We start from the raw sequence: 24,293 nt of genomic DNA, 5'->3' as shown, positions 1-24,293 counted from the left end.
GAGCCCAAGACTCGTTATCCTCAGGTCTAGAAGCTGCTATACGCCATTATGATTACGTCACGCAAGCTCCGCCACTACTTCGAGTATTACAAGATCGCCATGGTCACTAAGTTCCCTCTAGGGGACATCCTCCGCAACAAAGAGGTCAACAGCCGTATCATCAAGTGGGCTGTCGAGCTCGGCCCTTACTCCATTGAATTCAGAAGCAGGCCTACGATCAAGTCTCAGGCGCTTGCTGATTTCATCGCTGAGTGGACCGAGATCCAAGAGCCCATCACCGCCACCTGCCCTGAGCACTGGGTGATGTACTTCGACGGCGCCCTTAACATCAACGGTGCTGGTGTGGGCATTCTGTTCATTACGCTGACTAAGGATAAGCTCCGATACATTCTCCGGATACACTTTCCGGCCTCCAACAACGCTACCGAATATGAAGCATGTCTCCACGGACTCCGTATAGCCATTGAGCTTGGTGTCAAACGCCTCATCGTATATGGGGACTCCACGCTAGTCATCAACTAGCTTAACAAAGACTGGTCTTGCTCCAGCGAGAAGATGGTTGCATATTGCGCTGAAATCAGGAAGCTTGAAGGGAAGTTCTACGGTATCGAGTACCACCACGTGGTACGCGATCAAAATCAGCTCACCGATTACTTGTCCAAGTTGGGCTCCTCTCATGCCGCGATTCCTCCGGGGGTCTTCGTTCAAGATCTTCTGGCACCATCCATTAAGGAAGAAAAGGAAATTCAGGAAGTTCCCCCCGATGAGCAGATGGTACTTACGGTACCTTTGCCGGCCACCGATTGTAGGGAACAGTTCATCAAGTACCTCTCCAGTGCTGAAGTACCCGCCGATAATACTGAAACCGAACACCTAATCCGTCGAAGCAAACATTACGTGCTATTGGATGATAACTTGATGAGGAAAAGTGCCAAGGAAGGGATTCTGCAAAAATGCATCACCCAAGAAGACGGAGTGAAGTTACTTCTCAAAATTCACTTGGGTTCCTGCGGCAACCACTCGGCATCGAGAACCCTGGTTGGCAAAGCTTTTCGAGCTGGTTTTTATTGGCCCATGGCCATCTCCGATGTAGAAGACTCGTCCGACGTTGTGAAGGATGCCAATTTTTTGCCAAGCAAATACACGTGCCGGCACAAGAGCTGTAGACCATTCCAGCTTCCTGGCCCTTTGCATGCTAGGGACTGGACATGATTGGCCCTTTTAAGCCAGTGCCAGGTGGCTTCCGGTACATATATGTCGCCATTGATAAGTTCTCCAAGTGGATTGAGTATAAACCGCTCGTCTTGGCTACTGCAAAGAAAGCAGTCGAGCTCTTCGAAGACATCATCCACAGATTCGGTCTCCCAAACAGCATCATCACCGACCTTGGAACTACATTTACTGGCCATCACTTTTGGGACTTCTGCGAAGACCATTGAATCTCCGTCAAATACGTCTCCGTTGCCCATCCTAGAGCCAACGGCCAGGTCAGATGGGTGAACGGCATGATCCTTGATGCCCTCAAAAAGTGACTATATCAGAAAGAAGAAAAGTACCTGGGCAGATGGATCAAGGAGCTACTAGCTGTAGTCTGGGGACTACGTAGTCAAGCTAGTCACAGCACCGGTGTGTCTCCATACTTCTTGGTCTATGGCTCACAAGCCATACTATCAGCGGATATTGCCTTCCGAGCACCTAGGGTGGAAAATTATGATGAAGAGCAAGCCGTAGCTGTTCGGACAGAGGACATCGATAGGGCCAAGGAAGAACACCTAATCACTTGCATCCGCACAACCAAGTATCTAGAAGGCTTGCGGAGGTACTACAACTGCAACATCAAAGGTCGATCATTTGCTGTCGGCGACCTCGTTCTCTGTAGGAAACAAAAAACCGAAGGGATGCACAAGCTCTCCTCCCCCTGGGAAGGGCCTTACGTTGTCAAAGACATTACCCGAATAGGGTCTTATCGCCTATGTGACTTAGATAGAATCGATGTTCCCAACTCTTGGCACATCGAGCACCTCATACATTTCCATCCTTGAAACGCCCTAGATATGTACTCTCCACTTTATGATGAATAAAGTTTTGATCTCCATAATTTGTCTCCATTTTTCCCCATTATGGTTTAAATCTCCACTTATGGTCTCCAGGCTCTATGCCACTCCATGACGAACTCCAAAACAAAATCGCCATAATTGCGCCGACCACGTTTCTCCAAATCTCCAACGTTTTCGCCGAACACGTTTTCTCCAAATCACCGAACACGTTTTTCTCCAAATCGCCGAACACGTTTTCTCCAAATCACCGAACACGTTTTCTCCAAATCGCCGAACACGTTTTCTCCAAATCACCAAAAACGTTTTCTCCAAATCACCGAAGATTTTTCTCCAAATCTCCAAGATATTTTGCCGATCAGCGAGCATCATACGTTCTGTACTGTTCTCTATGGAAAAGACCCAGTCTCCGATCCCTCCCTAAACATGCCATGGGCTCTGCGCTCTATGTTAGGGGTGGTCGGCTATGGTTCCTTAGTCATGCCTGTTCGTCCTACACGTCCATGGGCTCCACATTCGGTGTTATGGACTATGGGCTAGCCAAGGCCGAGAGCGCAGCACAGAACTAATTGCTCAGACGCCACTTCTACTACGTATATCTCCAAGTTATTTTGACAACCACCGAGCAGCACACGTTTCGCTCTGTTCTCTATGGAGAAGACCCCGTCTCCGATCTCTCCCTACACATGCCACGAGCTCCGCGCTCTGTGTTATGGGTGGTCGGCTGCAGTTCCTTGGTCATGCCTGTTCCTCCTACACATGCACGAGCTCCGCGCTCGATGTTATGGACTATGGGCTAGCCGAGACCATGGGGGTCAGTAGTGAACCAACTGCTTGGACGTTACTTATAAAACGTATAATTGCGTTATGGTTAAAACTACGAAGATTTGTTTGCCAAAATACAAGCAAACTGCATACACATGCACCTTATAACATTTATCACATACATAAGTGTTTTTTGCGCTATCGCACGTTCTAACTACACTGTCCAGAAATTACAGATGATAATCTCCGAGTAGATCACCGAGCTTCACCATTGCCGCTCGTCTCACCAAACTGGTTAATGTCGCCAGCCAGCTTTTTTGCCGCATCCTCCACCTCATCCTCCAGCTGCTGGGTCTTTGCCTCGCTCAGTCCTTCAGTGAATCCACCCACTATCGCCTGAAGGTCAATGGATTGATAGTGGGATCGGACCACCGCAAGGGCATGAGTAATGCCGGTAACAACGACGTCGCGGTTGAAGTTCTTGAAGCTCTCCCACACCATCTTGCACCTTTTGATGACGATGTCCGGGCGCGGCGGCCTACCATCGGGTTGAGGAGCCGCCTCTAGGTCGATGCAGTCGAGCACTGGTTTGACTCCGGCAACTACGGCATCAAACTTGTCCCTTTGGGTTCGGGCGTCCTGCTCCAGCACATCGAATTGCGCTTTGACCCTCCGACGGTAGTCTGCAAGCATTACAAAGTTCCGTCAAGAACGGAAACTACTTCAGCATTAACTCTGACCAGGGAGTACTTACCATTCAACTCCTCGGCCAGTTTATCTGCTCGCCCTATCTCCTTTGCCTTCTCCTCTCGGAGTTGTTCGAGGGCTTGGCACAGCCGGCCGAGCTCTGTGTTTTGCTCTACAAGCACAACAGTCATCGCCAAAAATATGGTTGTTCAACAATACAAAGCACATTCACCGATATACCATACCTGCTTTCTGCTCGGATACACTTTTGAGATGCTCGGGCGTCTATTCTAGTTGCATGGAGGCACTCGCTAGCTCTTCAGACTTGCACCGTAGCTGCTCGGATGTAGCTGCCAGCTGCTCGGACAAGACCCCCTTCTGGTTGACTCCTCCTCTGGCTGCCGAGCTCTCGGGGACTCTAGGACAATAGCCACCGGCGTTGCTTCCACCATGGGATCAGCCCTCGGCGGTTCGATAGTCTGGACTGGTGGGGTCAGACCCTCCACACGTTTTGCACTACATCAGATCAGTTCGTCAAGTGCCAAAAAAGCTAAGAAATGATGACAAAGTAACTCCAAGGAAAGGATACTCACGGTTTGGTCTGCCGGTACAATTTCTTGAACCGGTGATGCCTACCCGAGCACCCAGGCATGGCCATGGGGTCGACTTCCGTGCTCTGGGGTGGCGGTCCCGTTTCCTCCACCGTTGGCCTCTGTTCCGCCTGCCGCTCTGTGACTTCCTCTGCCTGCTGTGTAGGGACTCCCATCGTCTGTCTCTTAGGGACTCTCGTCGCCTACTGTGAGGGAACTTCTTCACCTTTCTTCACTTGTTCCTCCACACGCGTGCTGCGTGGAGGTGCTTTAGTGCTCGGTGGAGGAACCACCGAAGTTTCATTGTCATCCGACCACTCGAGCACCACGGTCCTTCGTGTTCGAGTGGTCTGGTCGCCACCAAGCGAGATGCCGCCTGGTTTGAGGGGACCGGCGGCCGCCGTCTTCCTCCAGCGTCGGTGCCCTTTATCCCTGGACTTTCTCCGATACTGGGGGGCGAACTTTCTGTCTGACCAGCGTCGGTGCCCCCAGACTCTGACGAAATGCTGGCCGCATCTTCCTTAGGCCGAGTCGGTGGCCGGGCGTCTACACCCCTCGGCACGCCAGAGAAGTACACCCCTCTTTCCTGCGAATGGATCTTTGCATAAGTGAATCAGTTCACTGCTCGACAATGCTTTAGGATTAAAAGTATCGAGAAAAAACAATCGAGATGGTTACCTGAGGAGGCGGATTTGTACAGTTGAAGACCCTCGTTTGCCTTGGCTAGCTGAACGAGGCATTGGGACCGAATAGCTCTATGGCCCGCTCTAGGACAATTTTTTCATCAGCCGTTCTGTCCTCTCCCGAGTCCCGTCGTCATCACCTTTGTAGTCAAAGCTCGGGTGGGCCCTATCCTTGTAGGGCTGGATTCGGCGCACTATGAAGCTCGCCGCCACTAGTTCGCCGCTAATCTCTATGCCTTCAAGCAGGTCGAGGAGCTCCCTTACTGGTTCCATGTCAGCACTGTTCGATTTCTTCGACCAACTTTTCTGGTTCTTCGGGATATGGTGGACGTCACAGCGGATTGCAGGGTGACTCTATTTCATGTAGAACCACTTGGAGTTCTACCCTTTCAGAGAAGTGTTCAACGGTACATTAATGCACTCGCTGGCCATTCCATCTCGGAGCTGCAGATATACGCCGCCGACCACCTTGGAACCACCACCGCCCTTCTTCTTCAACCAGAATAGGTGTCTGAAGAGGTTGAAGTGCGAAGAACCCCTAGAAATGTCTCACAGAAATGAATAAAGATCGAGATGTCTAATATGGTGTTGGGGTGGAGATTGCATAGACTAATCGCCCAGAACTCCAGCAGATCCCGCAAGAAAGGATGAACAGGGAACCCCAACCCACGCCAGAAATAATCCTCGAAGACTATAGCTTCATCAGTGTTAGGCATCGGGAAGGGCTCACCACTGGCTGGCCGCCATCCGACAGTGGCGCGGTCAGGAAGCACGCCCGCCTCCACCAATCTCTCGAGCTTCGCTTCCCCCGTGCGTGATGGCACCCACTCTTCATCACGACTGGCTCCCGCTCTTGCCTTCTTTGGGCTCACCTTCTTTGGGTTCACAACTCTCCTCTTCGGCGCCATCTCTCAGATCTGGATGGGGACTAGCATCGGGAGCGTGCGTGGATGCGAATCTAGAAATGTGAGGGCTGAGGATGAAGACGGAATGGCAAAGTGGAAAAGGTATGAACGCGGGATGCGGCGGCGCAGTTATAAAGCACTTTCCCCACCCTTTTGCATTCGTGGGTTTTTGGGAAACCGTTCCCGTGATTTGCGCCCCTCTGAATTCTCCGATGTGGCTTAATGGGCCGTAACCTAGGCTTTCACGCAACCGCAACCCACGTCGCTCATTTATCGCTGCCGTTGGTTATCACTCACCGAATAATCACCGACTTCTCTACCATTTATTGAGGCTCAGTAATAGTTACTATATAGCCAGTTTTTTCGCCACGGTTGGGTTTTTCAGATATCTCCGTAAATGGCTCGAGGACTGGCTGCTTGCTCGGCTGGTCTTTTTACTATTTTTCTATTTTTGACCCTGGCACCACGTGACTGTGTCACCTACTGTCAGGCTCGGGGACTAAGTGGGCACACTTCACCTTGCGGTGAATGTGCTCTCTCTCATTTTAGGGCTACGCTCGAGGGCTGGCTGCCTGCTCGGCTGGTCTTTTATTATTCTTCTACTTTGGACCCTGGCACCACATGACTACATCATCTACTGTCAGGCTCGGGGACTAAGTGGGCACACTTCACCTCATGGTGAATGTGCTTGCTTTATTCTCAAAGACTCCGGGCCTCTTGAAGCTGAAGAAGACTATCTCCTTTTCTCGTGGTCGGACTCTAAGTGGGCACACTTGGTCCACTGCGAAGAAATATTTGATTCTAAACTTAAGCTCGTTACACCCATATGGCAAGCTGTGCTTGGGTTATGCTGCTCGGCTATGATTCATGCTTCTCGGTGATAGTACACGCTACTCGGCAACTGCTCACAACTACTCGGCAACTCATCACGGTGGTCGAATCGTGAGTTCGATTGCTCGGATTCGTTCGCACCTACTCAGACAAGCTCAAGGCGGCGTTGCATAACGGGTACAAGGTGCTCAGGGACTAGCTTGGGGGGTATGACCCTGGATACCCATGGCAGACCACATGGGCTGCGCCCTCAGGGGTGGTCCAGCCCACAAGACAAAGCCTTGTGGGGCATGACTCTGCTCGGCGCCTTCTGCAAGACATCTGGAAGATATCCTAAAGATACTATGAGATCTGTTAGGATATGTATGATCCCAAGATTCCTGTAATCAGTTATTACTTTACGGTTATCTCTCAGATCTAACCGACTTGTAACCCTGCTCCCCGGACTATATAAGGCGGGCATGGACCCCCTCCAAACTCACGCAATATCATACGATAGCTAATACAAACCAACAGACCACAGGAGTAGGGTATTACGTCATACTGACAGCCTGAACCTGTCTAACTCGTGTGTCTCTATTGCCTTCTTGTTCTTGATCTCATGCTCCTCTACCGATCAATCTACCTTCGTGGGATACCCCTCGGAGGACTACCGATGATATTCTGTCAACAACATGTGAAAGGGTGCTTAACGCATTAGCAAAGTATATATAACAACAATACAATTCCAAAAGAAAGATACTCCCTCTGGTCACAAAAACATGTCATTTTGGGCAAGCTTTTAAAGCTTAAAAACTACAAACATTATTAACTTTTAAATTAATGAGTTTCAATATATATAAGTTGTATGAATAAATTAGTATTCAAAACACTTGCAAAGCCACTTGAATAAGAATTTTAAGAAATATTCTAGAACAAATTAGAGGTCAAAGATAAACATCGACCTTTTAGGGAAAAAGATACGTGCCAAGAACCATGCAAAGTCAAATGTGAAAATTATTTTTGACCAAAGGTTTCAGAATGAATTTTCTGGTGAAATATTTTTCTTTTCATCAAATCATCGACGATGCGTCGGGTTGACATGGCTTGTCCTTGAGAAATAAATGCGGCGGCAGCGGAGCAAGGACCGAACGATGGATGGCTTGGGCGAAGTAAGGTTAGTTGGAGGGAATAGGAGCTACTCCTTGCAGTGGGATGATGCTTAGCGTTATGGGTTCGTCAACTCCGTAGGGAACGATCTCTCTACCGGCCATTGGAACTAGGGAGGAGGATAGCTTTGGTGCTGCTAGAGATGGAATGCTTTGATTGAATGGCTATGGAGCTAGGCAGGGGCTCATTTATATAGGGGGAAAACTTGCAGTAGGGGTCAAGATCTATCTATTAGGAGTCTCGTAATGAAGGATTATGTGAATGCGGCAAAAAACTGTGGGATAGCGGAGGGAAAGGTTCTAGAATACACGAGAGAATCGACCGCACACGAGGCGGCTGACAGGTAGGCCGGCCGGCCTAGGGGTGGGACCGGCCAGTCCCACATGGTGGCCCCCATGGAGATTTTTCTCATGGTGGTTTCTAATCCCTATCTAATCCCAAAAACACTATTTATCTATTATGAAACGTAAAGATGATGGCAGTGGTGTAAATCTATGGTAAAATCAGAAAATCTACCTCATCCAAATCCTCAGGTGGTTTTTTAGGTTCTAGAAAGATCTTGAGACGGTGGCCATTTACCTTGAATAATGTACCTTCATCATTTTCAAGTGTTACCGCTCCATGCGACGAAGTGCTTATAACCTTGAATAGTCCTTCCCATTGCTTCGAAGTTTTCCATGCCGAATAATTTAACCCTGGAATTAAAAAGTAATACCTTATCTCCGGGGGCGGACTACTTCTTGATACTCTTATCATGCCATCTCTTGGTTCTCTCCTTGTATACCTTGGCGTTATGATATGTTTTTTCACGCCATTCATCAAGCTCAGAGAGTTGCATCTTCCTCTTAGTTCCGACAGCTTCAAAGTCCATGTTCTATCACTTGATAGCCCAGTGAGCTTTGAATTGTAGCTCAATAGGTAGATGACAAGTCTTCCCATAGACAAGTTGGTATGGTGACATCCCAAGTGGTGTTTTATAGGCCGTTCTGTAGGCCCATAGTGCATCGGGTAGCCTATCCTTCCATGCAGTCCCCATCTCGTTGACCGTCTTCTGTAGAATGTTCTTAATTTGTTTGTTCGATGTTTCTGCTTGGCCACTTGTCTGAGGGTGGTACGGAGTAGCGACATTGTGATGGATCCCATGCTTCAACAAGTACTTGTGAAAGTTCTTGTCAGTGAAGTGAGTGCCTCCATCAATAATCATAATCCTTGGAACTCTGAATCTTGGAAATATTGTTTCTTCAAACATCTTCTTGGAGTTCTTAGCATCAGCAGCTCTGCATGGCATGGCTTCAACCCACTTGGAGACATAGTCAACTACCACCAAGATGTATTCACAGTTCTTCGACTTTGGAAACGGTCCCATGTAATCAATACCCCAGACATCGAAAAGCTCGATCTGGAGGTTGTTGGTGAGTGGCATGACATCTCTTGAATTAATATTCCCGTGCCTCTGACACGCTCCACACCTCTGGATGAAGTCCTTCGTATCTTTATACATGGTTGGCCAAAAGAATCCACTTTGCCAAATCTTCGAATGAGTGTGTGTGGGGGTATTAACCCCTATACCCTTACGGCTAGGCTTGGGCCAGCCCGGATCAGGGGGTCCGGTCCACTAAAAGACGACGCGTGGCCCGGTCAACCTGTTTGGAGTCCCGCGCAAGGAGTCAAGACAGATTTGGAGATCAAGCAAGATCCTGGTCGGTTAGAATAGGAATCCTTATCCGGCCACCTATGGCAATTGTAACTGGCTAGGATTAGTTTCCAGATCTGTAACCCTGTCCCCCAGACTATATAAGGCGGGCAGGGGACCCCTCTAAAAAACATCTCTCATTGACATACAACAATACAATCAGACACAGGACGTAGGTATTACGCCTTCACGGCGGCCGAACCTGGATAAAACCTCGTGTCTGTCCTACGTCACCGTCTTGTTTGTGGCTTGCGCATCTGTCTACCGACAATCTACTATCTTGGGCATACCCCTAGGTAGACTGCCGACCATATTTCGTCGACAGTGGCGCGCCAGGTAGGGGGTGTGCGTACTGCTCTCCAAGCAAACAAGATGGTCATCATCTCCGGCTCCGTGGCTACTCCGAACGGACTCACGTTCACTATCGGCCAGATCACCTGGACCACTGGCTTCGACGACTTCATTGCCATGATCACGGAGGAGGCGTGGACTCAATCCGCGTCGACCACTGCTTCACCTGCATCGACTACGGCTCTGACCACGGGGGATCTGGCTCCGACCACGGTGGACCTGGCTCCGACCACGGTGAATCTGGCTCCGACCACAGTGGATCTGGCTCCAACCACGTCCGCATCGCCTTCAGCCACGCCAACAACCCATCGTCCACTTCCCCGCTACAAAGGGAAGCAGATCGACAACACCGACCTGCTCGACTCCATCGATCGGGTCGGCACCAAACTCGCTGAAACCCTAGCTCTAGTAAGTTCAATTCAAAGTCAACCTAATGAGCAGATAATAGCTTCCCACAACAGATCTACCCGACCAGCTCGGGCCAGTCGTCCTGCACGACTTGGTACAGATCTCGTGGTCATATCTACTCCTAAAGGGTGCTCCGCTCGTCGCCGGCCAGCCTCCGCGATGGGTCTCTGGCTCTCCGAGTACAAAGCCTCGACGGAGAACTACCAGGCCCAGCCCTACGGCCTGTGAAACGCTACCTCCAACTACACTTACAATATACAACGCTGCTCGGATCTGTGTTTTATACTTTGACCTCGGCCAAAGCCACGCAACTTCGTCAACATGGTCTAGATTGGGGATTGTCAAGAAGGATCGGTCCACACAGTTCAAGAGGGTGGCTCAAGCTCTTCGTCCGGCACCGCATGTAATGCCTCTGTTCGCACCGAGCTCTAGAATCACGACGATGAAGGCGTCGAATACAATCTGGATATCCTAGACCACGCCCTAGGATACCCACGATTCCCGTCCTTCCCACCAAGGCGGGGAGACTTGATCAACGTTGTCAGTAATGATGAACCACCGGCAGTCGGTGAGACAGAACAAGAAAGGCTGGCACGCGAAGCACGCAATATTGATCGGTTTAATCGCCGACAAATCGAAGCCGAGGCGGAAGAGGAGGCCCGACGCATAAGGGTCCAGCCACGCGATCTTAACAACGCCTTTGACAGGGTGGGGGACAAGCAGGTCTTCAGGACTCCAAGCGCCAACGTAGCCGTTGCTATGGCAACAATGCAACGACTACCCAACACCCCAGAAACTCAGGCAGTTCGTGATGATATACAAGCTTACCTGACGGCTGCCATGGCCTAGACCGCAGAAATTGTAAATCAAGCCCGGGCTCCATCCGTATCAGTCAAATCAAGCCACAGTCGCCAGTACTCAAGTCACTCACAGCCACCCAACCAACGTGGCTCGCGCAACAATGACCCATCAGACAACCATCAAGGCGGAAATGGTGGCCATGATGGTGGTCGGGATGACAACCGCCGTTGGGATGACAACCGCCGTCGGGATGACAACCGTCGCGACTTCTGGGATGACAACCTCCGAGACAACCGCGATAATCGCCGCGATAACCACAGTCGCAGGGATAATGGGGGGGGGGCAACTGAGATCGCCGTGATGGCAATAACGATCTCCGCCATTACCTCAGAGAACGCGATCTGCGCGATCGCATCAACCAAAGAGCTAACGATCGTGCATCCCACGAAAGCTATCGCCGTATGGAATATGATACTGCCCACGGCCCTTCGGGTTTGAAGCAGTTTACTCCGCATCTTCGCCAAGTCATATGGCCCAAGAACTTCAAGCTCGAAAAACTTCAGAAGTACGACGGCAAGGAGAACCCCGAATTATGGGTCATGCTCTACGAAACCGCATGCAGATCAGCCATGGCTGATGAGCACGTCATGTCTAACTACATCCCAGTCGCTGTTGGTCATGCAGGTCACCAATGGATGGTCCGCTTGCCGGCGAACTACTTCGATTCCTGGCAAGAACTCAAGCAAGCTTTCATCGACAACTTCATTGCCACTTGCGAGCAACCCGGCAACAAATATGATCTGCAGCGGATTCGAGACCGGAAAGATGAGCCACTACGCGAGTACGTCCGACGTTTCTTGGAGATGCGCATCAAGGTCCCGTCAATCTCCGACAATGAGGCAACCGAGGCTTTCATCACTGGTCTCCGCTTCCACGATGCCCTACGGGACAAGCTCCTCCGCAAGAGACCCGAATCAGTCACAGCGCTCCTGGTCACTGCCAAGAAATATGCGGATGCCGACGACGCGAAAAAGGTAATCATCAAAGAAGCAGCAAGGGTTCCACGCTCCGACCAGCCTCCACACCGCGACGACTACCATGGCAGCCGTGGTCGGAACGACAATTTTGATCGCCGCAACCAGCGCAACGACCCCCGCGACCACCACGACCAGCGTAATCAGCGACGTAATCGCCATGAAGATTACAGGGGCAAGCGTGCTTAGGAAGACGACGGTGAGGTCAACACCGTTAAGAAAGGTGGCGGACGTCGCAACTACGAAGAAGACTACGCCAAAGCATTGAAAGGACCCTGCCAGCTCCACCCCAAGTCAAACCATACCATGGAGAATTGCCACATTCTCAAGTCTATCTACACACGTCAACAGGCTTCGGATACATCCGACAAGCCTAACGACGCAGGGGAACAACGCAACGAGGACAACGATGATGAAGACGCAGATCCCCGTCATAAGTACGTCAAGCCAACCGATCGCGTCCACACCATCATTGGAGGCAAAGTGTCCATCGAGACCAAACGAGAACGCAAACTGCTCGCCCGTGCTTGCTTGAACGTGGCCAACACCGACAACCTCATCGCCGATCCGCGGTTCCCTCCTTGGTCTCACCGTGAGATCTCCTTTAGCAGAAAGGACCAATGGGCCGCAATACCCGAGCCAGGACGTTTTCCTCTGGTCCTTGATCCTTATATCAACAGGGTCTAGTTCGACAGAGTGCTGATTGACGGCAGCAGCTCCATCGATATACTGTTCAAGAACAGTTTGCCAGCTCTGAAGATAACCCCGGCTGATCTCAAGCCATACGAGGCACAGTTCTGGGGTGTTCTCCCCGGACAGAGCTCTACTCCTCTTGGGCTTACCTCACATAGACGAGGTCGTTGATTACACTGATCTCGACAAACACTGCCCTAAAGAACCCTTCGGCTTACCTCGCATAGACGAGGTCGTAGATTCAACGACTGGTTGCGAGCTGCTTTCCTTTCTCGATTGCTACTCTGGTTATCACCAGATCGCTCTCAAAAAGGACGACCAGATCAAGACATCTTTTATCACGCCTTTCGGCGCCTACTGCTACACGACCATGTCGTTTGGGCTCAAGAACGCCGGGGCTACCTACCAACGCGCTATATAGGCCTGCCTTAAAGACGAGATAAAAGACGACCTCGTCGAGGCTTATGTTGATGATGTAGTTGTCAAAACCAAGGAAGCACATACCCTTGTTGACAACCTGGAACGCACCTTTGCAGCCCTTAACACATTCCTATGGAAATTAAACCCAAAGAAGTGCATCTTTGGTGTTCCTTCTGGCATACTACTTGGCAACGTCATCAGTCACGACGGCATACGCCCTAACCCAGAGAAAGTCAAAGCTGTCTTGGACATGAAGCCGCCCAAAAAGGTGAAGGATGTTCAGAAGCTTACCAGATGCATGGCCGCTCTCAGCCGTTTCATATCAAGATTAGGCAAAAAAAATTACCGTTCTTTAAACTGCTCAAAGCATCCGAGAAGTTTGAGTGGTCGGAGGAAGCAGACGCTGCCTTCACACAGCTGAAACAATACCTTACGTCACCTCCGGTCCTCACTGCTCCCAGAGAAGACAAAACACTTCTGCTTTACATTGCGGCGACTAATCGAGTGGTCTCCACTGCCATGGTGGTCGAGCACGACGAGCCCGGCCACGTCTACAAGGTACAGCGACCAATCTATTTCATCAGTGAGGTACTCAATGAATCCAAGACCAGGTACCCACAGATTTAGAAATTGATCTACGCCATACTGATAACATCCTGAAAGTTGAAACATTACTTCGATGGATATCATGTGGTGGTCATTACTGAGTACCCTCTACGAGACATCATTAGCAACAAGGATGCGAACGGGCGCATCGTCAAATGGGCAATGGGGCTATGCCCTTTCTCCTTGGAATTTGCAAGCCAAAATACAATCAAGTCTCAAGCACTTGTCGATTTCATCGTCGAGTGGACAGACTTAAGCACACCTGCCTCTCAGGGGCCCGATGAGTATTGGAAGATGTACTTCGACGGCTCTCTCAACATCGACAGCACAGGAGCAGGAGTCCTTCTCGTGTCACCATCCAAGGAGCAGCTCCGGTACGTCCTCAGGATTCATTTCCCAGCATCTAATAATGCCGCCGAATATGAAGCATGCCTACATGGTTTGCGCATTGCGGTCGAGCTCGGTGTCAAACGTCTCTATGTCTACGGAGACTCGGCTTTGGTCATCAACCAGCTCGACAAGGACTGGGACACGACCAGTGAAAAGGTGGATGCATACTGCAAATCGATCAGAAAGCTGGAAGGCAAGTTCTACGGCATCGAGTACACACATGTGGTCTGGGACAAAAATCAAGTAGCAGATGCGCTGTCAAAGTTAGGATCATCCCGAGCTAAAGTCCCACATGGCGTATTTGTTCAAGACTTGCTCGCTCCTTCCATCGAAGAGGAAGATCCCACAGTCGACAAGCCTCCAGACCAGCTTTTGGTGGCTACGGTTCCGGCGTCAAACACCATCGAACCACCTCCGATCACTAACAAGCCTGATTGGAGAGTACCTTTCATCAAGTACCTGATAGATGGTAGCGGTTACACCGATCGGATAGAAAACGAACGCCTGATGCGGCACAGTAAGCAGTATCTGCTCATCGATGGCAAATTGTGGCGCAAGAACGCAAAGGAAGAAATCTTGATGAAGTGTATAACCCAGGAGGATGGCGAACATCTCCTGGACCAAATCCACTCTGGTTCCTGCGGCAACCACGCGGCCTCCAGAACACTGGTTGGCAAGGCCTTTCGAGTAGGGTTTTATTGGCCGTCAGCTGTAGCCGATGCAGAGAAGCTAGTCCGCCGTTGTGAGGGTTGTCAGTTCTTCGCCAAAAGAGTCCACGTACCAGCACACGAGATTCAGACAATACCAGCCTCTTGGCCTTTCACATGCTAGGGACTGGATATGATCGGGCCCTTCAAACCGGCTCCTGGGAAATTTACATGTGTCTTTGTGCTGATCGACAAATTTTCTAAGTGGATAGAGTACATGCCTCTGGTACAGGCATCTTCAAAAAAAGCCGTCACATTCATCGACCAGGTCATCCACCGCTTTGGCATACCCAACAGCATCATCACTGATTTGGGTACTTAGTTCACCGGGAACACTTTTTGGGACTTCTGCGATGAAAGGAGCATAGTGGTAAAATACGTCTCGGTGGCACACCCTAGAGCTAATGGACAGGTCGAGCGGGCAAACGGTATGATCTTGGGCGCACTTAAGAAGAGGATGTACAGAAAAAATGACAAAGCTCCCGGACGATGGCTCAAAGAGTTACCAGCCGTGGTCTGGGGCCTCAGAACCCAGCCCAGTCGCAATACCGGCGTATCACCATACTTCATGGTTTATGGTGCTGAGGCAGTGCTCTCGGCAGATATAGCCTTCAGATCAGCACGGGTAGAGAACTTCGATGAGGACAAGGCCAATGAAGCGAGGGAGCTAGAAGTGAATAGTGCAGAAGAGAAGCGGCTCGATTCTTGCATACGTACAGCCAAATACCTTGCTGTTTTGCGTAGGTACTACAACAAGAACGTTAAGGAGCGGTCCTTCGTGGTCGGGGACCTGGTCCTGAAGTGGAAGATGAATCAGGTTGGTGTCCACAAACTCGCAACTCCATGGGAAGGGCCCTTCATGATCAAGGAAGTTACATGACCTATGTCTTACAGGTTAGCTCACCTGGATGGTACAGACGTACCCAATTCATGGCACATCGACAAGCTTAGGCGTTTCTATGCTTAACTGCTAAGATATGTACTCCTCTTATACTTTTGATTTAATTCAATAAAGCTACTATGATTTCTCCGACCACTCCAATGTGTTACTTCGAAGTCTACTGTTATTCTAACTCAACTAGTCAAAACCGACCACCATTCCTTCCTGGGTTTTCGGAGTAGGCCCTGTCTCCGGTTCTTCCCAACGCGTGCATGGGATCTACTCTCTACGCTACGGGTGATCGGCAGGTCTCCTCTGGTTTGACTTGTCTGCGTCTACGTGTGCACAGGCTACGCACCTCACACTCCGACCACATGGCAAACCAAGGCCGTACAAACCTTTCAGAATGATGTGTCGACTAAACTGGTACAACTAAACAGAATGCTAACATGTTCTCACTTAGTTACACCAACACAAGTTCCAAGCTTAAATACGTTTTCCAAAAAAACAAACAAGCTTATGCTGATATACAGTTACGTTATTACAAGCTTGCCTGAAAAGGTACAAGTTTACAATAACACAACTACATCCTTCTTCTACAGCTCTAGCCTATCCTGTTGGCTGGTCGGGGCATGCGGCACCTACTGCTCGCTGCTTCCGACATCCTGCTCGAGTCTCGGGGACTCTTGTACTGGTCGAGCTGAAGAGGATGGCCCCGCCGATGCCTAGCTGGTCGAGATCATAGGCTTCGCCGGTTGGCTCACAACTGATGGCGTTTCCAGCTGACTTGTTGATGGCGTACCGTATACAGGTGCTGTCCCACCTCCACACAGGTTAATGTCGCTAATTATCTTTGAAGACAAGTCCAGCTGGGTCATCCGAAGCTCCTCAGCCTTGTCTGGATCTACCTCCTTCGGGTATCCAGCCTCCAGGCGTTTGAGATCGATCAAGGGGTAGTGAGCAAGCACCATGCTTAGCACATGTGCGCCTGTGTACTCACTCGCCTCCTTCATGAACTCTTGGAACCATCCCCATACCTTTCGGCACCTATCGACCAGACCGAGCTGCGGCGTCCTTGGCACTTCCTCTATAAGCGCTGGGTCGATAAGGTTGAGGACTAGCAAGATGCCCGTTGCCACCTCCTGGCACCGGTCTTTCCATATGTTCCGATCCTCGGTGATCTCTTGGCACCGCGCCTTCCAGCCGTCACGATCTTTCATCATGGCTTCCAGATGCATCTTGGCATTGACTTTTAAAATTGCAAACCGCACAAGCAATTAAACAATCATATCACGACAAGATAAGGCAGGCAACAAAAGTGAGCAAGGTGGTTTGGAACACTTACTTTTCAGTTCCTCCTTCATCTTGGTTGTGTGGTCCCGGAGTTGTGACTGGTCGTGCGCCAGTTTCTTATTGTCCTCCTTCAGGTGACCACACTCTACGACCACACGGCTATTCTCCTCTTGGAGGCGGACTAATTCGGCTTCTAAGCCTGCACTACGGCTATGACTACCAACAATGCAACAACACGTGTCATGCACTCGTTGTGATAAAGTGACAACTTACTTGTTTTTTCCTGCTCTTTGTTATTGAGCTGGACGACTAGGTTCTGTTTCTGCGCCTCTTGCTCCGTCCTCTCATGGTTGGCGGCTTCAAGTTGGTGGCGCAAGCGTTCCACCTCGGTCGCTAGTTCTTTATTGCTTGCTGTGATCCCCTCAATCTGGTCGAAGCACTTCTTTCGGTACCTTGCGGTCTTCATTAAGTCCTGCATGTAAAAAGCTAAGTCAGACAGTTTGATTGGATAGCAGGATCAAGTGGTCGAGCAAAACATACCTGGACTTCCGTCACTAGATGTTTCGCCGCTCGTTCAACTTTCATGGTCTCTTCGACCTCTGGGATTTCCTCATGCACAACCCATTGGTTGTTCTGCCAGCGCGACACATATACATGTTGTCGTTTGTCCTGGGGACGGCCCAGGACCTCCTCTACTTTGTCCTCTTCGGCCTCTTCTTCGGGTAGCGGTGCTGGTCCGGAGTTTGCAGCTTCTGCGATCACTATGGCCTTCCCACGGGCCATAGCATCGGCAAACGTGCTCTGTGCCACCTCCGGCTGCTGCTCCTCGGTTTGGTCTGTTACCCTTGGCGCTGAAGTGTCCCCCTCAGCAGGGTTAGTGCTCGGAGATCTTGTACTTGGCTCAGCTCTCCCCTCGACCACCTGCTCGGACTTTCTGCTATAGGTTCCTCCATAGCCAGCTGCTGGGCAGTTTTCTCTGACACTGCTGGCAGAGCCACGCCGCTCCCGGCTAGTTGGTTGGGATTTTCGGTGGACACCGACCTAATATATCCGAGATAAGTTCAGAAGACAACAGTATTCAATATAAATTGTAAGCTTACATCAAGGTTACAAATACTTACAGCTTGGAAGCACGGAATGATGTGGCGAAGGCGCGTCTCTTCGGCCGTGCTTGCTCCACGTGCTCTGCGGGTGCCACCTGGTCTCCCTCTACGACCAGCACCGACGCCGGGGCTTGATGCTCGACCCCTTTGCCGCTTGTCCTCCGCACTATAGTGGTCGGTGATGCGGGTTTATTTGGCACAGAGGAGCCACCTTGCTCCATCGACTCCAGTTGCCTCCTCCTCTTTCGAGGGACGAGTCAAAAGATGTCTGCATCCTCTGTTTCATCGTCTGACAATGTAAAGATCGCCTGACGACGCTTGCTGGCCGCCGGCCGTTTACCAGCAGCTCTGGTCGCTGTCTCCTCCCCAACTCCGAGCACGGCCCAGTCGACGTCTTCTATCCCGGCGCTGGTCTAGGCGGTTGGGCCGGCAACTTGCGGCCAATCTACACCAGGGGGTGGAGACACGAACATCGTTGCTCTATCACGACCATTAATCTGGGAAACACAAAGGAGATAACACAGTAAGTTTCTGTTATAACATAAAACTATGGGTACAAGGCAGAATGATTTACCTTTGGGGGAGGTCGGGCGAGCTTGAAAGCAGGCTCGATGTCGCTCAATCTGACATAATTTGGATCAGCTAAGTTAAATAGCTCTCCAATTCTAGCTTTGACTTTGATCTTGTCAAGCGCCTCTTGCCTGGTCCTCGTTGGGTCTGCGCTACCCTGGTACTCGTAGCCAGGATGTACCCTCCTCTGGCAGGGCTGGATCCTTCGGCTGATGAAGTTTCCGACCACGCTCGAACCGTCCAGTTTCCTCCACGGGATCATCCCAAGTAGTTCTTGGATCTGTTCTAGGTGCTCAGGCTTTTCTGACCAGCTGTTCATCTTCTTCGGAATGAACCCCATGTCGCACAGTGTGATCATGTTCGGCTCTTCGCAGATGTAGAACCACTTCTTGTACCAGTCGTCCAGCGATGTGTTCTAAGGGCAGTGCAAGTACTGGGCCTTCATCCCGTCACGCAGATTGAGGTACACACCTCCGGCTATCTTCGAGCCGCCGCTTCCTTTCTTCCGCAGACAGAAAAGATGGCGAAAGAAGTCGAAATGGGGCTGGAAGCCACCATATTCTTCGCAAAGATGAATGAAGGTGGAGACAAGAAGAATCGAGTTGGGATGCAGATTGCAAATCCCAATCTCGTAATACAAACAGAGCCCCTAAAGGAAAGGGTGCACTGGAACCCCAAAACCTCGCTTGAAGAAATCTTCGAAAACCACAATCTCACCTGGTTGTGGATCGGGGTACCCTTCGCCTTCCGGCGCGTGCCATCCTGCGAGTTCCTTGTTGTGGAGTACTCCCATGATGATGAGGTCTTCGATGGTCTGCTCATTGCTTCTTGACTTCCACCATTCCTTCGCCATGACTCCGGCTTTCTTCTGGGCGTCACTCTTCGCCATGAATCCGCCCTTGCTGATGAAGGTGGATACGGTGGAGGGGTGATTGGTGATGATTTCGGAGGTATTAGGGTTGGCAAGAGGAAGAAGAAGGCTGTGGCGGTGAATGGTAATGGGGTTCGGTAAAAAGTAACTTACCAATTCTATATTATAAATAACCAAGAGTTCTGCCGTTTCGTCCGCCCGAGATTCTTGGGAGACGTGCGCACACGCCGCAGACGGTTGTTTTCACAACCTCGAGATCTATGCCAATATATGCGCCTCTTCATTATCAGTGTATGCGCCTCTTCGCTGCCAGTGTGAGAGGGCCCATACTGACACACCTCTATACAGGTGCCAAGTGACTGTTTGCTTGAAAGGACAAGAGGGCAGTATGACGTGCTATACCCGTCTACTTTTTTGACCCGACGTGTCAGATTGGACTTGATAGAGTAAGAAGATAAATAAATACACCAAATAATAGTACAAGTGGCATTCATTTCTTTGTCGCATGTCTCGTGCTCAGGGATGGTCCAGACCACGGTTGTGCTCGGGGACTGCCCAGACCACTATCGTGCTCGGGGACTGCCCAGACCACTACCGTGCTCGGGGACTGCCCAGACCACTACCGTGCTCGGAGACTGTCTAGACCACTATCGTGCTCGAGGACTGCTCCGACCACTATCATGCTCGGGGACTGTTCTGAACAATGCTCAGCGACTGCTCTCCTCGGCTATATGTGATGTGTACTCACATACAGTTGAGAGGCATTTATTTGGACCTTGCTACAAGGCTTATACTTCGCCTTCCAGCAAGCTCGGGGACTACAACGGTACGATGCACCTGCCGGTGCATCTCATATTGATTGTACGACGATTGGATTCTTAACTTCAGTAGAAATTCTTTTTAGACCCTGGCACCACGTGCCTGCGTCACCTGCTACCAGGCTCGGGGACTAAGTGGGCACACTTCACCTTACGGTGAATGTGTTTATTTAATCGACCCCTACGCTTTGACTGATTGTCAGGATTACTACTGTCCAAGGGTCACTTATATTTCTTATCAGAAATACAAGTGGGCACACTTGATAAGAAAAGAAATCTTTTTCTTTTTTTCTTTAAGAGCACCATGCATTCTTCGGACAACCGGAATCTTCGGCTATAATCGTGGTCTACTGCTCTCTGTACTGATCAGAATGCGGGCGCATTTGATTGGTCAATGTTTCAATCAGTTGAAGATGACATGAAGACGGATTGCATTAGTCGAAGGAGATCAAACGGCGTGTCGCAGCATAATACATGGTGCTCGGGGACTAGCTGTGGGGGTATTAACCCCTATACCCTTACGGCTAGGCTTGGGCCAGCCCGGATCAGGGGGTCCGGTCCACTAAAAGACGACGCGTAGCCCGGTCAACCTGTTCGGAGTCCCGCGCAAGGAGTCAAGATAGATTTGGAGATCAAGCAAGATCCTAGTCGGTTAGAATAGGAATCCTTATCCGGCCACCTATGGCAATTATAACTGGCTAGGATTAGTTTCCAGATCTGTAACCCTGTCCCCCGGACTATATAAGGTGGGCAGAGGACCCCTCTAAAAAACATCTCTCATTGACATATAGCAATACAATCAGACACAGGACGTAGGTATTACGCCTTCGCGGCGGCCGAACCTGGATAAAACCTCGTGTCTGTCCTGCGTCACCGTCTTGTTTGTGGCTTGCGCATCTGTCTGCCGACAATCTACTACCTTGGGCATACCCCTAGGTAGACTGCCGACCATATTTCGTCGACAGTGTGGAATGCACCATAATGTCCTCCATATGGTGATGAGTGGCATCGTTCTATGATCTTGATGGCTTCCGTTGCCGGTACACATCTCCTGAGTAGGCCGTCAGAGCAGACTCTGAAGAGGTATGGCCCATCCCATATGTGGAGACGACTTTCATTGATGAGCTTCATTTTGTTTTCCGACAAATAACATAATTCAATTACATATAGGGAAAACCGTAACATATATGTAACTAAAATTGAAAACAATGGGTGGTCGATTTGGCTATGAACTAATAGTAACACACACAAGTACAAAAACAAATTTTACTTTCCATATGGCTAATGAATGCGCCGTAACGTATGAAACTAAAACAATATCATTAAGAAGTCAATCAACACCATCTAGCGCTTATGAACAAACAGTAACGGCCTAATGGACACCGAAAATAGACAAAAATTTAGTTTCCATGCAATGCTTACAAACGAACTGTGAGTATGAAGCTACAAATGACAAAAATAAGTAGGTAGTTCCACTGTACTTAACACTTAGGAACAGAGGGTAACATACAAAACTAGAACACAAACAGTTATTAGCTTGAGGCCTTGTTTAGTTGGCGAATTTTTTTGGGAAATGGTACTGCAGCACTTTCGTTGTTATTTGGCAATTAGTGTCCAATCATAGTCTAATTAGGCTTAAAAGATTCGTCTTGTGAATTTCGTCTAAACTGTGTAATTAGTTTTATTTTTTATTTATATTTAATGCTTCATGCATACGTCCAAAGATTCGATGTGACGGGGAATCTTAAAAAATTTTGCAAAATTTTGGGAACTAAATAGGCTGTGATTGTATCTGAACGCATGTACCCCCAAAATCAAGACTTATGATTGGCATATGTACCATTTATTGATATCCTACCCAAACATTCATAACCAGCAGCTCTACCGAGTTGTAATAAGCAATCCATTCAATGCATCTATCCAGAACAACATCTAAAACTGGTAGTACTACAAATTCTCATGATTGCTATCCTCTGCACGATCAGAAGAATGCCATGCATAAAAATGGGAAAATGAGTTTGAGTAAGGGTCGGCTTTACTGATGACTGGTAGATCCATCTCCTGCCCGATGAGCTCAAGGAGCTTGAAGCCATCCACGTTTGGCATGACAACGTCGCTGATCACCAGGTCGAATTGGTTCCCGTCCAACATCTCCCTGAGCATGCCCAAAGCCATCCTCGCATCCGTCACCACCGTCGCTGCATCAGACCACCAGAATTCCAACCGTAAAAACAAAATCACCCAACCGTAAAAAAATTCGTCGTCTAGCCTAAAATTGTATCACAGCAGAATCTGGAGGAAATAGGTGCGACTAAGAAGAAGGCAAAGAACACACACCGTTGTAGTTGCAATACTTGAGCTGCCTCTCCAGGATCTTTAGGCAGATGCGGTCGTCGTCGACAGCGAGCATGTGCAGCCCTGCTGGGAAGGTGTCCGCGTCCATCTCTTCGTCTATATAAAAAATGTACAAGATCAGTTTCAAGAAAACAACGGCCGACCACCAAATCCCAACAAGGAACGCGAGAAGATTCGAACTTTCTTACCTGCTGCAATGGTTTTCGTCCAAGAACCTCTGGGAAGCAACAAAGACTGAGGGAAAAGCGAAGTGAGCGAGGCGATTTCCGGGTGAAGATAGAAGAGCAATGCAGCGAGTGCGAGAGGAAGGGGGGATTTATAGCAGGGGCAAGGGGGATTGGGGGAGGAGCGCGGATCGGAATTTATGCAAGTGACTGCAAAGATGGAAGGTGTTCATCCTTATGACATGGAATTTCTCTCGCATTAATTCCTGCCTTTAGTTAAGCACCAGCCTTGACCTTGCTGGGTTTTCTCATCGCTTGTGTGCTGTGGTTCGCTTCAGTTTCTTCATGGATGGAAAACCAGCCAAACCACCCAAAAATCGCCCATGGTTTAAGAATTGCGGTCTGCAATGGAGTCTAGACAGAGGGACAATGGGGTTTGGGGGAGGAGTGCGGATTGGAATGCATGCAAACGGCTGCATGGAAGGTGTTCATCCTTGCGATGTGCATTAATTCCTGCCTTCAGTTATCCTGTGCTTCCACTACCAGTCTTAGCGTCACTGGGTTTGCTCGTTGCTTGTGTGTTGTGGTTCGCTACGGTATCTTGATGGATGGAAAACCAGCCAAACTACCCAAGAATCGCCCATGGGTTAAGAATTGCGGTCTGCAGCGGAGTCCTGATGGGGGTGGGGGTGGGGGGCAAGGGGGATCCGGGGAGGAGCACGGATCGGAATGCATGCGCGTGGCTGCAAACATGGAAGGTGTTCATCCTTGCGATGTGCATTAATTCCTCCTTCATTTATCCTGTGCTTCCAACACCAGCCTTAGCCTTGCTGGGGTTTCTCGTTGCTTGTGTACTGTGGTTAGCTTCAGTTTCTTGATGGTTGGAAAATGTAACACCCTAAAATTTGCATTTTTGGAAATAGAGCTAAAAAGATTTAATTTAGAATTTTTGTGCTCATGAAATATAGGAAAAAAATATTTTTCATTAAATTAAAATTCGTTATAAGGAGTAGCAACATGGATGTGCATACATGCCGGTGCATTTGATTTATTTGGTTGAGTGGTTTTGATTAAAATTTAAAATGGTTTGAATTGCTTTTGGAAAGAAATTAAAATGGTTTTGAAAATAAAATAAAAGAAAAGAAAATTTGAAAATAAAAGAATTTAAAAAGTTGTAAAATTTATTTTTGGAAAACTTAAAAAGATTGCTCATTTTTATTTGAATTGAAATGAGTATTTTAAACCATATTCAAATTTGATTTGGTTTATAATTGAAATTGGTTCAGAAAACAAAATAGAAAAGGAAAAACTCTCCCTCTCCTCAGCGGCCCCCGTGCAGGCCCAACTCCTCCCCGCGTGGCCCAGCTCTGCTTCCCGTTTTTCATTTTCCGCAGGACCGCTCTTAGGCCGGCCCAAACCGCAGCCATGGCCCAACAGCTATGTTGTGCGGAAACCGTGTGCTCGCCTCATCT

The 24,293-nt window shown here is 49.4% G+C and overlaps 1 pseudogene; it reads right to left on the bottom strand.

Annotated features, from left to right (window-relative positions):
* The window catches only part of LOC136484021 (two-component response regulator ORR24-like), a 29,257-nt pseudogene extending 6,780 nt beyond the window's left edge, over nucleotides 1-22,477 (bottom strand).
* Nucleotides 22,478-24,293: the final 1,816 nt, after the last annotated feature.

This window comes from Miscanthus floridulus, chromosome 9 (genome assembly GCF_019320115.1).
Source record: "Miscanthus floridulus cultivar M001 chromosome 9, ASM1932011v1, whole genome shotgun sequence".
Taxonomy (NCBI): domain Eukaryota; kingdom Viridiplantae; phylum Streptophyta; class Magnoliopsida; order Poales; family Poaceae; genus Miscanthus; species Miscanthus floridulus.
This window is presented reverse-complemented; position numbering and strand designations above follow the sequence as displayed.